Here is a 13,294-nt window from a genome sequence, read left to right on the forward strand (position 1 = left end):
TCCGGTGCGCACTTTGATTTGCCACCAAGTTTATAATCGCTGCAGATTGAAAATCCATTCTGAAAGTATTAACTTGTCACAAAGCCTGATAATTAGCTTGCTAAATTGCCAGTTGCAATGACACCCCATGAGTTGTAAAATATATGTAGAATTTGAGTATCAACTAACAAGTGACACATACACGGAGTCCTTACATTGGAGTCCGTATAAGGTGCGTTGGATCGTCTGATCAGACAATTTCTACCTGGTATCCTCCATCACAGTATGAAAGGCATCTTTAGTTTTAATGTAAACTCTCCCATTAAACGTGCATCGACCATTCAATACGAAAAAATATTCCAAAAGTATCCAGGATTGAACCACACAATGGAAGAATTCCTTTAGCTGGACTGGTGGGAGATGCGGAGCTACTTTTAACCCGAGCAAATTCAAGAATTCGGTATGACCCACGCGCTATGCCAGTTGTGCTTTGCTCTAATAAAGTGATCGTCGGATATGAAATCTATGTCAGGCTGGGAGTGGGTATTTAATTACGAAATGACAGAGTCGTAATGAAACAGTAACGTCAAAGCCATAACACACAGTTTAATTTTCCTTTTTTTTGTTTTCAGTTCACAAATAATTTACTTTGATGTATTTATGGATATGTGCCAATATTTTATGGAAGTAAGAGCCAGTGCCTCCCGTTAGCGTGGCATTTTTCTTGTTCAACGTTATAATTTTTAATTACTTTTCGACAATACTTAGTGTGCTTCTTCCTTACTACAAGTTTGTTTCGGCTATAGCACCATTCTCAAGTGAACGTTAGTTCAAATAGACGCCCATATTACATCAGTGAGTAAACTGTCGACTATTTATTGCTACGCTGTTGTGAGTTTCTTCGTGAACTACTTTTGACATGAAGAACAATAAACTGTTAGTTAGCTGTGAAAAGTAGTTCCCTAAAGCAATCTACACAAATATGAATTACATGACTTATAACAGTGTAACAACAAACAGGCATCGACAGTTTGCTTACTAATGCGGTATGGGCGTGTATTTCACCAAGATATTTATTTCCGAATGGTTCTATAGCCGAAACAAGTTTGTGGCAAGTGGTACCTCACAACAAGGACTGGGATAATTTTGAGGAAAAACACATGGAAAGCAGACCCACTTATTTCGTCATTTGTCATTTCATGGAATACACTTCGTTGCTTAACAACAATTGATATGATTTTAAATTGAAAAGCTTGTCAAAAAATCAATAACAGTGCTCAAAAAATTTAAAGAACTTGAACAGGATCAGCTCATTAATAAAAACTTTAACATTTTATACCAATAAGAACAGGGTTTAAAACCAAACCCCGAATGCAAGTAAGAAGTCACACCAACTGGGTATGACGGCAAGCTAGTTCAACAGAGTTTTACCAGCAAAATGAATTACAAATGACTGCTGCTAAACGTACTAATAGTTCACGACAAAACTAAAAACAAATAGAGTACACGCACCCAAAATACAGAAAAGATAAGTAGTCACACCATTGATTGTGACTGCTTAACAATTGATAACCTTAACAAAATCCCTTAAGCAATAAAATACATAGTCCCCCAAAATACAAGAAAATCTGGGAAGGCATACAATTTAAGTGATGCTTCCAACACATACACACCAGCAGAAACATTAATAATGACCGTTGAATAAATATACTGTCCCTCAAAATATAAGAAAGGTGACACGTTACAGCAACTGGCATCTACCACGCAAGTTTGACAATGAATGGAGTCAGCTAATGACTGCGAATATAAAAACTCAACAGTTCTTACTCACAAGTAATTGACTTTAAGACTTGATACTCTGCAGGACCAGCAAAATAAGGCCTGCTACATTTAAATTAATTGTTCAAGGGCAAATATAGACACAAGGAACTTCGGACTTGCAGAACACACCTTAAGGCTTGTGTACTTGCTCAACGCTCAATATTTGAATAGAACAGGGTTCCGGAATTAATTAGGTGACACTCTGCCGTGGCTAGTAAGAAAACGATCAAATTTATTTAACCTGAGGTAACTCGAGGCAGCTGACAGAGGCACCTGGCTGCGGGCAAACCTAGACATCGTGCGACGACGAAAGTGTCGTCGCAGGTGTAGCCCGCTGTCAGAACTACACTGCCAATATGCACAGAAAGGAAACAGTAACTTGCCCAAAAAGCCTACAAGCGACAATACGTACGAGGGTGAGTCAAATGAAAACCTTAAATTTGTAACAACAAATCGTAATTTCGCGCCGTTATCCTGTAAGTTGGTAAGAGTGCTACAAACAGCGTGCAGAATGGCCTGTAGGTGGCAGCATAGTGCAGATGCACACATACCGCCGCAGTATCAGTATAAAGATGGTCGCCCCACTTGAGACTTGCACCAGGGAAGAACAGCGTTCTGTTATTCGGTTTTTGCGTAGTGAAGGTGTGAAACGTATTGAAATTCATCGACGAATGAAGGTTCAGTACGGTGATGCATGTTTGTCACAGCAGCAAGTCTACGAATGGAGTAGGAAGTTCGCAAATGGTGTGGCTTCAGTGGAGGATGCTCCTCGTCCAGGTCAGGCACAACGAGTTGTGACTCCACAGAACATTGCAGCAGTTGAAGCCATAGTGAAGGAAATCCGCCGAGTGACACTGAATGACATTGCAGCATGTTTACAGATTAGTCATGGGTCAGCACACCACATTGTGCATCATGTGCTCCAGTTTCACAAAGTGTCTGCAAGATGGGTGCCACGGCAGCTGACTCCTGAATCGTGACTGGGAACGAAACCTGGGTTCACTACCACCACCCACCATGCTCACCAGACCTTGCCCCAAGTTATTTCCATATGTCTGGACCAATGGGAGGAAAGAAGTTCCGTTCTGATGAAGAGGTACGCCACGCGGTGCATGAGTGGTTGCGCGAACTACCAAAAGAATTTTTTTCTAAAGGAATTTATGCACTTCGTAAGCGCTGGAGCACTTGCATTGAGCGCGGGGGAGATTATGTTGAAAAGTGATACAGCTTTGTACCACTTGTGCACAATAAATAATATTTGAGAAGATATTTAAGGTTTTCATTTGACTCACCCTCTTAAGTTGTAGGAAATATTAACTTATTGCGGAAGTGGCTACACGTAAAAGTCATGAGCTTGACGCTCCTTAATATTACATGATAATTGATGACGTGAACTACAACCACCCGCAAATCCAAAAGCAGGGCACACTCTCTTATAACAGTGCATTGCCTTCGACACACTATGCTGCAGTCCCAATAACATCAACTCACTTTACAACAGAGAGTATTCATATACTTGCAATGAATGTCATCTGCAACAAACAGATTAACATCAGTTGCACTGACCGTGACCATCCACACAGTCACTCGGAGGCTTAACGGACATGACGAGTCTAATTCAACGTTAACACAGACGTGGGCTTACGACATCAAGTACTGATAGAATATCAACACTTAACTCCTCTCAGGTGCGAAGGAGCCATGACTTCCAGAATTCCAAGCAGGGGTGTTACTGCCTCCAATCCGTGCAGCTGATCTACAGGTGGCTTATTGTTTAACCCTCCAGAGTTGGGCCGGTGCTTGCTGACCAAATCTCACGCGGCGTCAGCTGCCGTTCCTACAAGTCGTCTCTATCAATACTTAATTCAACCCGAAAACTTTGGCTGCGACAAACTTAACAACTCGCGGCCTAGCGAGCTCCCTGCCCGGATAGCAGGAGTGCCGCAAAAACCAACTCGCCAGCCACATGGCCTCCCGCTAACTGCCCGCTAGACCCAGCAACATACTACTCGACCAAAGACACTAGCCCTGGCTTATGACCAGGATCGATATCGGCTGTACAAGTAGTAAGTGGCGCCAGTAAAGCGGCATACCACCAAAATTAAAGCCACCGAGGCTCTGTATGGAAGAAGCACGACCTATTCAACTATATGCGGCTTGCCTGAAATAATTCATTTCAGTAGTACATTTTTCATTACTGTGCTAGTGATTTAAGCTCCACAGCACTGGCCACAGGCGCTCTAATCGGGACCGACCCACAGCCGTGCCATCTTCAGCGAATGGCGTCATTTGGATGCCGTACGTTGGGGAATACGGTAAGCACATCACTCTCCCGTCCGCTGTCGGCTTTCCAGACCACAAAGCCGTTACTTGCCATTCAATTAGCTCCTCAATTGGCATCACGAGATTGGGTAGACGCTGCCCCAGTCCTCTCACACAAACTAAACCCGGGTCCTCCGCGTGGCTATGTACACATCTGCACTGACCACTTAGCTATCGCTACTTTATTCTGAGATCCGATATGATGTGATGCCACTGATAGTCATTGAAATTTCATTGAGGAAGCCACTTCATTACAAGGAGTGCCAATATTTACAGAGTTCTGGATAAGACTGCAAGACAACTGTTTATCCCTACACCAGCACTAGCTCCGCTGCGGAGGTCCACCATGTACTTAACTTCTCTACAGATAAATGACATACTGTAAAGCCGGTTAGATCTCGAAATTGCCGTTTCCACACAGATGAACAAATCACTAAATTTCAACTATTGGTTCTGTCCCTTCCTGGGGAAAAACTCTTGATACTAAATTAATTTTAATGAACTACTGTTTCTAATTCACTCTTAGAATCACCTGACAACAAAAATCTTGATTACTATATTGTTAATGAATTTTCCATTTTATACTTTTTGTACATGTTTCTGAATGTTGTTTCATAGTACCGCCATATTTTCGTTATGTAATGTACTATGCCACTTGAAATGTTTAAAAATGGCTCTGAGCACTATGGAACTTATCTTCTGAGGTCATCAGTCCCCTAGAACTTAGAACTACTTAAAACTAAATAACCTAAGGACACCACACACATCCATGCCCGAGGCAGGATTCGAACCTGCGAGCGTAGCAGCAGCGCGGTTCCAGACTGAAGCGCCTAGAACCGCTCGGCCACACCCGCCGGCACTTGAAATGTTTTAGGCCTCTTTGAACACGCAGATCGCACTTACGTGAGCCTTGCCTAGTTTTTATTTCATAATTTGATACTTTTATTTTACAACACTCGTGAAAGTAGAGTGATATTACTGTGTCTAATTGCATTTATGATAGTTGTAAAAGGATGTTATGTGTCCAATTTCGTTAGTGTAACAGTTGATCCACATTATGAAACCCGACACTAGCATTACTGAGTCTGTTGATTTTTAGCACTACAGTCACATCTAACTGACTGTTCGAGCTCCTCACTTGAGCAAATGACGGAAAGAAGTTATCAGGGAGTGCAGGCTTTCTCGGCGAATTTCATATATGAAGTCTTGACGGGTTGTCAGCCGAGTAGCATCGTCGTCTCGTAGCAACGTTTCGATGGAATGCGTCTCCATCATCTTCAGACGAAAATGATGGAGACGCATTCCATCGAAGCGTTGCTACGAGACGACGATGCCACTCGGCTGACAACCCGTGAAGACTTCATATAAGAAGTTATCAGTTTCACGCACAATCGATGAGGACGTCGTTAGAGATGGAGAACATGCCGACTGGTAATGTGATGTGGAGGAGAACCGGATGTGTCCTTTTCAAAGCAACCGTTTCGACATTTGCCTCAAACGATGTAAGGGAAGCGCGGAGAACGTAAAACCGGATTTGAAGCACTTACTGCCAGAATTCGAGACTAGGATCTTACGATGTCTCTGCCCCTCTCAGTTAAATAGAAGTGGCCGTCGATTGCAGGTTTTGATTTAATCGAATCAGAAACATTGATAATAGATAATTATAGCCTCTTGTTTTCGTGTGCAATAGGTTTAGAACACTTCAGATGATTTAAATAATTACCTGCCCGCTTAGCTTATCACGCAACACGACAGCTTGCGAAAGACGTAGATGAGCTAGATCCCCATCGAATCGGCGCAGTCTGACGTCCATTGGTTCGGTAGCTCGGCTAGAGTTAGAGGGGGATTTTGACAATTTTATACATTCGTTTAGGCAAATTCTAGGCTTGCCGCCAATCTTCGACTCAGAAAATACGACATACAACCAGTTAAATACGATAACGTACGAAAAAGGTAACTCGATTGACTTGTTGCTACAGCGTGAGGACAAGCATCTGGCCATAACTGTAAAATGGAAATGAATTATCAAAGCGTGAAGGACAGTGGATCCTTTGGAAAGGGACAAACGTTAGGACAAAGAGAGGTTGATTAAATAACTTACACAGACAGCTGATTCAGATTTAATATTTTCACATTGTACTGGAAGCGGGTTCTTTTGATTTTGTTTTTAAATGGGAAATACACTGCTTGGCAGCAAAAGTTAACCACCCAGAAAACTGTGTCGGATGGCAAGGTACCTTCGTACTGCAAAAAGATAACACTGTGAATCCAAATATCTGTGTATATTTAATTCTTATATTAACATTTGTGCATAATGTAATGTAACACAGTTTGTGTATTATCTGTAACTGTGAGAGACTGAATGGCTTTGATATTGTTTACTTACTGATATTTTATTTAACATTTTTGTTGATCTTGAAATCATTCGTACATGTTTAAACTGACAAATATTTAATAATATTTTATTGTGGTCATATTCTGCAAGAACGAGAGTGTCGATGTAGTGAGTTTCGATATAAGAGTGAGTGTACAGAGGTTGTTGGGAGGTGTGCTGGAATGGAGAGTGAATTTATTATAACCACACGCACATAGAATGTTTACCTGAGCATTGTGAACTGAAAAGATAAAGGACAAAGGGTACTTAAATGTTACGCACCCTGAATTAATCTATCACGCAATACCAGAAGGCCTGTGATATGGGAATAATGCAGAGACACGCCTATTAACAGTTCAGTAACGAAACAGAATGCGGATTGCCGAGTTAAACTTTGAATGTGTCAACGTTTCTCTTATCGTGAACTGATATATGGTCGCGTAATATGAAAACAGTGAACTAACTTCAATATTGATCACGTTGTCCGAACTATGTATCAGCGTCAAGTTGGCTCTCGCTGTGAACAAATATATCGTGGAAAAATACGAGAGCAGTGACTGTTAAAAATATAGCTTTACCGAGCGAACTGATTTTAGTACTGCTCACAATTCTCCGAAATGTGTAGCATACACAAAAACCACAAAGCTCGAGCAGCGATTACCAGCGCTTATAACATGCAGTTACGTTGGAAAACATTACGTCATTCAGTACAGAATGCATTTGTTCTGGGTCGTCGTCCACCAAGCTTCCACAAACAATACGACGATTTTCATCTTTTACTGTATTTTCTTACTATTATTTTCAAGAGGAAAACTATAGCGGGATTATTTAAGGAGCATCACAATTACTATGATATTTTATTTATTTTTGGCTTTGGACAGCAAAGGCTGTACAGCCAACAGTAGTTGTAGAAGTGCCATGCTAACATAGATGCAATTTCCACAGAATAATAATAAAAAGAGTTCGATGCACGAACGCAAGTCGTAATGTAAAATAAAAACACTAAAAGGCGAAAACCACACAATAAGCGTTAGTTATAACAGTGCCAAATTAAGATTAGTGCAATTTTCACAATAGAAAAATGGTAAGAGTGTGAAGTACAAAGATTACGAACCAGCTTTCGAACCTGACCGGTTCCAGAGGAGAATGACATCCACAGCAACTTATAATTGGAAACTGGACAACGGCTTCGTTTAGAGAGATAAGTTCTTAATGCAAAGTAAAAATACAAACATACGTAGAAGTTTTCAAGCAGGGCTGGTTTCATGCGAGAACAAGATGTACACAACTTGCAGGTCAAAGCTGTATACTGGCGTCTTTTAAACAGTTCTCGATAAAATAATTCCTATATATATTGAACCGTTGAAGTATAGCAGTTACAGTTTTAGGGAGGGGATAGCCCTCGCAACTGATTTTTAGTACAAGACCGCCTGTGCGCCAGTATGACGTAATTTAGGTGTGCCACCGACGTTGTATCTTGATAACAGTGTACAGCAGCGGTGATTTACAATCTGTATGGGTGGGTAGGGTGATTATGTTTGCCTGCCGCTGTCGTGGGTCAGTTAGCCGTCCCTCACAGCTAAATATTCTTCTCTGAACATTGTAACTGTTAAGGAACTCATCCTCTCGCGCTTATTTATTTATGTATTTTTGAAATAGTATGTTTAATTTAACCAGCTTAGTTTTTATTTCACGGCATGACTTAAGTAATACCTGAAGTAATTTCAAGCGCTGAACTAAAACTGAATTCACTGTGTAATGGTTTTCACAGAAAGAGTTAATACAAATGAAATCTGTCTACATTACATTCTTTTAGCACTTGTATGCTTTGCAAATTATTAACTACCAGCAGAAACAACAAATATTATCTCTGTCCCCTCCCCCCCTTTTTTTATATAGGGTGATACAGCTGCGCCCACGGCAGTCACTTTATGCAACCCGCAATGTTACACCTGGTTATCATAAAGAGGCTCGAGATTTTCATATTCTCTCGATCGCTACGCGCTAGCTGTTAGTCCTACAGGAAATATCAACCGGACCTTTTTGCAGAAACTTGAACTTCAAGACAAAAGTTTAGAAGGACGTTCAATAGGTAACGCAACACACTTTTTTTGCCGGCCATTTTCCGTTGAAATAATTGTGGAATTTGTTGCGGGACATCATCGAACATTCCCTCTTCAGCCCCTAGAGTTTCTTGAAGCTCCGATAGATGGTGGCAAGATACATAGCCTTCGAACTGGTGTCTGTAACGGAGCAGCGATCTGTCACTGAGCTTCTTCTTGGAGAAAACCAGATTATTGCAAATATCCATCTACACCTACATCGATACTCTGCAAATCACATTTAAGTGACTGGCAGAGGGTTCTAGAACCACGTTCGCAATTCTCTATTATTCGAATCTCGTATAGCGCGCGGAAAGAATGAACACCTATATCTTTCCGTACGAGCTTCGATTTCCCTTATTTTATCGTGTTGACCGTTCCTCCCTATGTAGGTCGGTGTCAACAAAATATTTTCGCATTCCGAGGAGAAAGTTGGTGATTGGAATTTCGTGAGAAGATTCCGTCGCAACGAAAAACGCCTTTTCTTTAATGATGTCTAGCCCAAATCCCGTACCATTTCAGTGACACTCTCTCCCATATTTCGCGATAATACAAAACGTGTTGCTTTTCTTTGAACTTTTTCGATGTCCTCCGTCAGTCCTATCTGGTAAAGATCCCACAACGCGCGTCTAAAAGAGGACGGACAGCGTAGTGTAGGCAGTGTCCTTAGTAGGTCTGTTATATTTCGTATGTGTCCTGCCAATAAAACGCAGTCTTTGGTTAACCTTCCCCACCACATTATCTATGTGTTCCTTTCAATTTAAGTTGTTCGTAACTGTAATACCTAGGTATTTAGTTGAATTTACGGCTTTTAGATTAGAATGATTTATCGTGTAACCGAAGTTTAACGAGTTCCTTTTAGCACTCATGTGGATGACCTCACACTTTTCGTTATTTAGCGTCAACTGCCACTTTTCGCACCATTCAGATATCTTTTCTAAGTCGTTTTGCAGTTTGTTTTGGTCTTCTGATGACTTTATTAGTCGATAAATGACAGCGTCATCTGCAAACAACCGAAGACGGCTGCTCAGTCTCCCAAATCGTTTATATAGATAAGGAGCAGCAAAGAACCTATAAAACTGCCTTGGGGAACGCCAGAAATCACTTCTGTTTTACTCGATGACTTTCCGTCAATTACTACGAACTATGACCTCTCTGACAGGAAATAACAAATCCAGTCACATACACGAGACGATATTCCATAAGCACACAATTTCACTACGAGCCGCTTGTGTGGTACAGTGTCAAAAGCCTTCCGGGAGTCCAGAAATACGGAATAAAGAGCTAGTTGTGTTTCACAGGAACGATGTTTTCTAAACACACGTTGACTCTGTGTCAATAGACCGTTTTCTTCGAGGTGATTCATAATGGTTGAACACAATATATGTTCCAAAATCCTGCTGCATAACGGCGTTAACGATAGGGGCCTGTAATTTAGTGGATTACTGCTACTACCTTTCTTGAATATTGGTGTGACCTGTGCAACTTCCCAGTCTTTGGGTACGGATCTTTCGCCGAGCGAACGGTTGTATATTATTGTTAAGTATGGAGCTAACGCATCAGCATACTCCGAAAGGAACTTAATTGGTATATAGTCTGGACCAGAAGACTTGCTTTTATTAAGTGATTTAAGTTGCTTCACTACTCCGAGGATATTTACTTCTACGTTACTCATGTTGGCAGCTGTTCTCGATTTGAATTCTGGAATATTTACGTCGACTTCCGTTGTGAAGGCATTTCGGAAGGCTGTGCTTAGTAACTCTGCTTTGGCAGCACTGTCTTCGATAGTATCTATATTGCTATCGCGCAGAGAAGGCGTTGATTGTTTCTTGCCGCTAACATACTTCACATAGGACATCATTTGATTTTCTGCCAGGTTTAGAGACAGAGGTTCGTTGTGGAAATTGTTGTAAGCATCTCGCATTGAAGTCCGCACTAAATTTCGAGCTTCTGTAAAAGATCGCCAACTTTGGGTATTTTGCGTCTGTTAAAAATTGGCATTTTTGTTTCGTTGTTTTTGCAACAGTGTTCTAACCCGTTTTGTGTACCAAGAGGAATCGGCTCCGTCGTTTGTTAATTTACTTGGTATAATTTTTCCCGAGGACATGCAGCTTTACTGTATGATTAAATGATGATGGCGTCCTCTTGGGTAAAATATTCCGGAGGTAAAATAGTCCCCCACTCGGATCTCCGGGCGGGGACTATTCAAGAGGACGTCGTTATCAGGAGAAAGAAAACTGGCATTCTACGGATCGGAGCGTGGAATGTCAGATCCCTTAATCGGGGAGGTAGGTTAGAAAATTTAAAAAGGGAAATGGATAGGTTAAAGTTAGATATAGTGGGAATTAGTGACGTTCGGCGGCAGGAGGAACAAGCCTTTTGGTCAGGTGATTACAGGGTTATAAATACAAAATCAAATAGGGGTAATGCAGGAGTAGGTTTAATAACGAATAAAAAAAATAGGAGTGCGGGTTAGCTACTACAAACAGCATAGTGAACGCATTATTGTGGCCAAGATAGACACAAAGCCCATGCCTACTACAGTAGTACAAGTTAAAAAGCCAACTAGCTATGCAGATGATGAAGAAATAGATGAAATGTATGACGAGATAAAAGAAATTATTCAGGTAGTGAAGGGAGACGAAAATTTAATAGTCAAGGGTGACTGGAATTCGTCAGTAGGAAAATGGAGAGAAGGAAACATAGTAGGTGAATATGGATTGGGGGGAAGAAATGAAAGAGGAAGCCGCCTTGTAGAATTTTGCACAGAGCATAACTTAATCATAGCTAACACTTGGTTCAAGAATCATAAAAGAAGGTTGTATACCTGGAAGAATCCTGGAGATACTAAAAGGTATCAGATAGATTATATAATGGTAAGACAGAGATTTAGGAACCAGGTTTTAAATTGTAAGACATTTCCAGGGGCAGATGTGGATTCTGACCACAATCTATTGGTTATGAACTGCAGATTGAAACTGAAGAAACTGCAAAAAGGTGGGAATTTAAGGAGATGGGATCTGGATAAACTGAAAGAACCAGAGGTTGTAGAGAGTTTCAGGGAGAGCATAAGGGAACAATTGACAGGAATCGGGGAAAGAAATACAGTAGAAGAAGAATGGGTAGCTCTGAGGGATGAAGTAGTGAAGGCAGCAGAGGATCAAGTAGGTAAAAAGACGAGGGCTAGTAGAAATCCTTGGGTAACAGAAGAAATATTGAATTTAATTGATGAAAGGAGAAAATATAAAAATGCAGTAAATGAAGCAGGCAAAAAGGAATACAAACGTCTCAAAAATGAGATCGACAGGAAGTGCAAAATGGCTAAGCAGGGATGGCTAGAGGACAAATGTAAGGATGTAGAGGCTTGTCTCACTAGGGGTAAGAGAGATACTGCCTACAGGAAAATTAAAGAGACCTTTGGAGAGAAGAGAACCACTTGTATGAATATCAAGAGCTCAGATAGCAACCCAGTTCTAAGCAAAGAAGGGAAGGCAGAAAGGTGAAAGGAGTATATAGAGGGTTCATACAAGGGCGATGTACTTGAGGACAATATTATGGAAATGGAAGAGGATGTAGATGAAGATGAAATGGGAGATAAGATACTGCGTGAAGAGTTTGACAGAGCACTGAAAGACCTGAGTCGAAACAAGGCCCCGGGAGTAGACAATATTCCATTAGAACTACTGATGGCCTTGGGAGAGCCAGTCATGACAAACCTCTACCATCTGGTGAGCAAGATGTATGAGACAGGCGAAATACCCACAGACTTCAAGAAGAATATAATAATTCCAATCCCAAAGAAAGCAGGTGTTGACAGATGTGAAAATTACCGAACTATCAGTTTAATAAGTCACAGCTGCAAAATACTAACGCGAATTCTTTACAGACGAATGGAAAAACTGGTAGAAGCGGACCTCGGGGAAGATCAGTTTGGATTCCGTAGAAATGTTGGAACACGTGAGGCAATACTAACCTTACGACTTATCTTAGAAGAAAGATTAAGAAAAGGCAAACCTACGTTTCTAGCATTTGTAGACTTAGAGAAAGCTTTTGACAACGTTAACTGGAATACTCTCTTTCAAATTCTGAAGGTGGCAGGGGTAAAATACAGGGAGCGAAAGGCTATTTACAATTTGTACAGAAACCAGATGGCAGTTATAAGAGTCGAGGGGCATGAAAGGGAAGCAGTGGTTGGGAAAGGAGTGAGACAGGGTTGTAGGCTCTCCCCGATGTTATTCAATCTGTATATTGAGCAAGCAGTAAAGGAAACAAAAGAAAAATTCGGAGTAGGTATTAAAATTCATGGAGAAGAAGTAAAAACTTTGAGGTTCGCCGATGACATTGTAATTCTGTCAGAGACAGCAAAGGACTTGTAAGAGCAGTTGAACGGAATGGACAGTGTCTTGAAAGGAGGATACAAGATGAACATCAACAAAAGCAAAACGAGGATAATGGAATATAGTCAAATTAAATCGGGTGATGCTGAGGGGATTAGATGAGGAAATGAGACACTTAAAGTAGTAAAGGAGTTTGCTATTTAGGGAGTAAAATAACTGATGAGGGTCGAAGTAGAGAGGAAATAAAATGTAGACTGGCAATGGCAAGGAAATCGTTTCTGAAGAAGAGAAATTTGTTAACATCGAGTATAGATTTAAGTGTCAGGAAGTCGTTTCTGAAAGTATTTGTATGGAGTGTA

Source organism: Schistocerca nitens, chromosome 4 (assembly GCF_023898315.1).
Source record: "Schistocerca nitens isolate TAMUIC-IGC-003100 chromosome 4, iqSchNite1.1, whole genome shotgun sequence".
Lineage (NCBI taxonomy): Eukaryota > Metazoa > Arthropoda > Insecta > Orthoptera > Acrididae > Schistocerca > Schistocerca nitens.